The following is a 6,289-nucleotide window of genomic DNA, read 5'->3' on the forward strand; positions in this document are numbered from 1 at the left end:
GGCTGTGTTCACGCCGCCAACCCCAGTCCTCTCCCTGGGATCCAACCGAAGCCCGAGCCTCAGCTCCCAGCCCCCGCCCATCCCGGCGGGTAAGCAGACGAGCCTCTCGGGCTGGTGAGTGCCGGTCGGCACCGATCCTCTGTGTGGGAATCTCTCCGCTTTGCCCTCCGCACTCTGTTACTGCACTCTCTTCCGTGGCTCTGAAGCTTCCCCCTCTGCCACCCGCAGTCTCCGCCCGTGAAGGGGCTTCTAGTGGGTGGAAACCTTTCCTCCTTCATGGCTCCCTCCCACTGGTGCAAGTCCCGTCCCTATTCTTTTGTCTCTGTTTTTTCTTTTTTCTTTTGCCCTACTCAGGTACGTGGGGAGTTTCTTGCCTTTTCGGAGGTCTGAGGTCTTCTGCCAGTGTTCAGTGGTTGTTCTATAGGAGCAGTTCCATGTGTAGATGTATTTCTGATGTTTTTGTGGTGAGGAAGGTGATCTCCGCATCTTACTCTTCCGCCATCTTCTCAAAGCCCCTCCTACAGCCAATATCTTTATGTCAATTTCAATCTTGAAAACATTTTTTTAAATATACTAATATTTCATGTATTACACTTACTTAGAAATACCTGGAGCATATGACCAATCTAAGGTCTGTTAAATAAATGAAAATATATTGAATCTTTCTTTGATTCAGAATCTGTCTGTAGGTCTGGTTAATCATTAGAAGCTTTGAATAATATCATATTTTCATTGTAGAAATTTTTATTGACCCAGGGCTTGCCCAGAAGCTTTTAGTGTGTGCCTTTTTCTTCTCCACAGAGCTCAGTTGTTAATTTTTTTAGTTCTTTCAACAACTATTTATGAAGAGCCATCTATGGATACATTGCTAGGTATTCAAGATACAGTTGTGAACAAAAGCAGGAATAGTTTCTTTTGATGGAAGGTAGACTTTTTTTGAAGGTGGATTTTAAACAAATAACCATCCAAATAACTATTACAAATACTATGTCCCCTGTCAGGGTGATAATAGGAAGTTTTGACTTAGAAAGGTGAACAAATGTTTTCCTCAAGAAATTGAAGAATAAGTTGAGATCTGGAAGCAAAGTCAGAGTTAATTACTGTAAAGTAATTAACCTTACAGTGCAAGAGTACTCTAGACAGACAGAAAACCAGCGCAAATGCTGTATTGTCTAGAGCATGATATACTAATGAAACTCAAAGAAGAACTCTCCAACCTCTGCAATTTGGTCTTCTCACTGAAACTAGAATGATCATTCTGAAATCTAAACATGGAATCTCCTACTTGTCTCTTAAAATGCTAGATGGCTTCTCTTCCTAAGTGCAACACAGATGGTGATTCCATTTACTGCTTTCAGAAGCTTTGGAAGAGACAAAATAAGTTAAGTTTTGGGGAGAAGAAAATGAGTTAAGTTTTAGACATATTGGATTTAAGATGCTTTTGAGACATGCTAATGGATATGTCAAAAGTGAGTTAGATATATGGGTAGGAAGGTCTGTCTGGAGATGTGTAAGTTATCAGTCTATAGGAGATACTCAAATGGCATGGACGAGCACTCTCATGGAGAGATCATGAAAAAAGAGGAGACTGAGGACCACACTTTAAGAAACCCCAGTGGAGAAAAATATACATCTAAGAAAGAGACAAACAAGAGTTGCCAAAGAGGTAAGAGAAAAACCTGGGGACTATAGTACCATAAAGGCCAAGGGAAGACAATCTTTCAAGCAGATGTGCATGGTTGACTACATGGGACACAGCTGAGGGTCAAGAAAGGTAAACAATTTTTTGGATTTAGGACACATAGGGAGTAACGGGTGGTATAAGGAAAGAACATTGTTCTTGAAATACAAGAACTGATATCTATTACCTGTACCACTAGGCAGACCTGTTGGCCTGTTTATCCATCTTCTCTGTGCTTCATTTTTTCACGTAGAGCCTCTTGCGCCCTTTCCCAGGTTTACTTACAGATCCAGCAACAACTTATTGAACTTCATGAATTAAAAAACATATGCTGATCTCCTTAAAGTTTTCAACTATAACTTCCTTAAGAAACTTATAGTTAAGCAAGTAAACACATGAAAATATAGTCAACATAATTGGCCATTAAGGAATACAAATTATAAACACAGTGGGATACCACTACACACCTATAAGAATGGCTAAAATAAAAAGTAGCAATAACACCAAATGCTGGTGAGGATGCAGAGCAACTGAATTACTCATGTATGTTGCTGGGAATATAAAATGGTACAGTCTCTGTGGAAGAAGTTTGGCAGTTTCTTAAAAAGCTAAACATGTAACTATCTTGCAACCCAGAAATTGCACTCCTGGGCATTTATGCCAGAGAAAAGATGATTTATGTTCATATAAGAACCTGTACATGAATGTTTATAGCACCTTAATCTATATTTGCCCCAAACTTGAAACAACCCAGGTATTCTCCAATGAGTGAATGATTAAACAAACCATGGTGCATTCATACCATGGGAGTATTATTCAGAAATAAAAGGAGTGAACAGTTGATACATTCAACAATTTGGATGAATATCCAGATAATTATACTGAATCAAGCTAGTGGGAAGCAGCCACATAGCACAGGGAGATCAGCTCGGTGCTTTGTGACCACCTAGAGGGGTGGGATAGGGAGGGTGGGAGGGAGATGCAAGAGGGAGGAGATATGGAGATATATGTATATGTATAGCTGATTCACTTTGTTATAAAGCAGAAACTAACACACCATTGTAAAGCAATTATACTCCAATAAAGATGTTAAAAAAATTCAATCACAAGTGGTTACATACTATATGATCCCATTTATACCACCTTCTTTTTTTTTTTTTTTTTTTTTTGTGGTATGCGGGCCTCCCTCTGCTGTGGCCTTTCCCGTTGCGGAGCACAGGCTCCGGATGTGCAGGCCCAGCGGCCATGGCTCACGGGCCCAGCCGCTCCGCGGCATGTGGGATCCTCCCAGACCGGGGCGCGAACCCGGTTCCCCTGCATCGACAGGCGGACGCTCAACCACTGCGCCACCAGGGGAGCCCCCTATACCACCTTCTTGAAGTGACAAAATTACAGAAATGGAGAACAGATTAGCGGTATCCAGGGGTTAAGGAGGGGGTGAAGGCAGGAGTGAAGTGAGTATGGCTATAAAAGGGCAATATGAGGGATCCTTGCAATGATGGAAATGTTCTATATCTTGACTATATCAATGTCAATATCCTTCTTGTGATATTGTACTTTAGTTTTGCAATATACTGTCGTTGGAAAAACTATGTAAGAGGTTAACAGGATCATTTTATATTATTTCTTACAATTGCATTTGAATCTACAATTATCTCAAAATAAAAATTTAATTAAAAAATAAACATGTTCAGGAAAGAAACTGTGACATAAATCAACATGTCTATAAAAGAGAAACATAGATGAAATGTTACAGTATAGGGAGGGAGAACTTATTTAGATGGGGAACTTGGGAATGATTTCATGTAACAGATGGGTAGGATCTGAACATTCAAATCTAGGAGAGGACGTTCCAAGCAGAGAAAATAGTATAAGATATGAGGCCAGAAAGCTTGTGACATATTCGGAAGCCATGTTTAATTTCACCGGTGTCCCATGTTATTGTAGGACAGCAGTGAAATAAGATTGGAAAAATAGTTTGGAGAGAGACTGTGGAAAGTTCTAAATGTTGTACTAAGGGATTTGTATTTTTTTTGTGTGTGTGGACCCTCTAGAGGGTTTAAGGTGGGAAACAATGGCTGACACTTTGTTTTGGCATCAGAATGTTGGAAATGGTTGGGGGCAGATAAAGATATGGGAGGCAGGAAAACCAGTTGAAAAGGATGGTGATCGTTTAGGAGTTTAGGTAAAGGAGTACAGTGGCAGTGGGAAAAAAGAGGTGGTTCAGACCCAAAGCTGTTTCACAGTTGTGTCTTTACCTGTACTAAGCACAGCACCTGACCCACAATCAATGTTTAATAAATATTTGTTAAACACAAACATGAATGGATATATAAAGAAGCATCTTTATGAATATAATAGAAGCATCCTGGGCTTCTATTTGTGGCACTTCTACTACCTGGGATACTTGCTGTTTGAAGCCTCCAGCCTATGTAGTAGACATTTTACCTTTTCCAAAACTCTCACATCTGCCGTGAGAGTTTCAGAAATTTACTGTTTGCTCAGAATAATCCCATGTACCCTGTTGAAGTCCATGATGTATGACTTACTTTTTCCAAATTGTTGATAATATATCTTGTCATTCCTGTCTACACCTTCATGGCACATGTTGAAGATCTCTGAAGTTCAGTCTCACAGTTCCTCATCTTTGAATTTAACTTCCAATGCTCTCTAGCCAAAGACCTCCGTAAACACATCTGTTGTATGTTACGTTCATTATTACATTGATCATTATTAACTAACAATTTGGGTTAATTACCATAGCAGCAAGGGAAATGAAGGTGTTAGAAAAGGATTTGCGCTATGATTGAATATCTTAATAAATCTTATCTAGGAGGAAGGCAAACTAGGTCCAGGCTAGCACTGTTAATTGGTAAAGCAGCAGCAGTCACTCTTTATAGGGTAACTAGCATGGGAAGCTGTACAGGACAAACCCCCCCAGCTTCTTTAACAAATAAATTACAAAAGAAAGAGGGAAGGGGGAAGCAACAGTCACTAATATTGGCCAGACACGGAATGTGTTGTCACTTTTGCGGCTTGGACGATGTTCATGTTTTGCTTGTGTTCAGAAATGCTGGCAGAGTGGTCTTGGTTTTGCCTTGATCTATCACAGCCTTGTGGAGTGGCCTTGTCTGATGTTAATGTTCTGTGAAATTGTTTATGCTTGGCAGGAGGACATCAAAGCCTTACTGTGACTGCAAATACAACTTGTAACAGCACCAAAGCATGATAATACCAGGCAAGCTCCTGGGTGGCAGGGGATACTTTTTTCTTTCTCACACTAAACACACATTAATTTCTTCTCCAAATTACTGTAGTACTACATCTTATTGTGAGATTTAGTTAGATGCAGCTTCCTTAGTCATTAGACTACAAGTGTACTGTCTCTCCTCACAGAGAGGATAAGCATTATAGGGTAGTGACGACAGCTTAGAGCTTTTGGTCTCAATCTTGGTATTTAAAATCCTCTAGATCCAATTCCAGTAATAGATGATTACTATTAAGTTTTTAAATGAATGAATGAATGAATGATTTGGGCTCAAATAAAACTCAGAGTTTTTCAATTCTAAAAAATTAAAGGAAATCAATTCTTGTTTAAATCAAATAAAAAGATGTTTTCTCTTCATATGATAAATCAAAGAAGAATTGAGCTGAAAGTTGATCAAGTTCATGCAAATATTTGAGTGAAGAAAAGGCTTGCTAGTGCAGTTGAGACATCAGTAATAAAAATCTTCAGCTAGATATGAGGCGTTATTCAATAAAAAATGGAAATTGCTTTTTATTTCAAAACTTTATGGAATATTTTACCTGCCAAAAAGAAAGTTTATTCATTTGGATATTATCTTCTAATACACGACTAAATCTTCTCCCTTCCTCTAAATGCTAAAGTATTCACTATCTCCATGAGTTTCTGTGAATTTCAAATTTAATTCATAGATGCATAAAAATTATGTTTCATTTTCATTTACATGTTTTTATTTACTTTCTTTTGAACTAGGTATATTCCTAATAGTTTGTAATCACTAAAATAAATACCATAAATAGAGCACTTAATAAAATCAGGGGGAGGGGCTTCCCTGGTGGCGCAGTGGTTGAGAATCCGCCTGCCGATGCAGGGGACACGGGTTCGTGCCCCGGTCCGGGAAGATCCCACATGGCGCGGAGCAGCTGGGCCCGTGAGCCATGGCTGCTGAGCCTGCGCGTCCGGAGCCTGCGCTCCGCAATGGGAGAGGCCACAACAGTGAGAGGCCCGCATACCGAAAAAAATAAAAAATAAAAAATAAATAAAAATAAAAAAAAATCAGGGGGAAAAGATATTAACATTTTTAGAGTACTGTGACTTAAAAATATCTCTGCAAATAACTCAAAATATGGAGGTAATATCACTAGGATAATAAGTTATATCTATATATGTGTTTATATCTAGAGAGATTTTAAGGAAGTGGATCACATGATTATGGCAGCTGGCAAGTCTCAAATCCATAGGGCAAGCTGGCAGGCTGGAAATTGAAGTAAAATTTGATGCTGTAGTCCTGACTTTGAAGGGTGAAAACTCAGGCAGTCCGGAAGCAGAATTCTTTCTTCTTCAGGAAACAGTCTTTGCTCTTA

Source organism: Physeter macrocephalus, chromosome 11 (assembly GCF_002837175.3).
Source record: "Physeter macrocephalus isolate SW-GA chromosome 11, ASM283717v5, whole genome shotgun sequence".
Lineage (NCBI taxonomy): Eukaryota > Metazoa > Chordata > Mammalia > Artiodactyla > Physeteridae > Physeter > Physeter macrocephalus.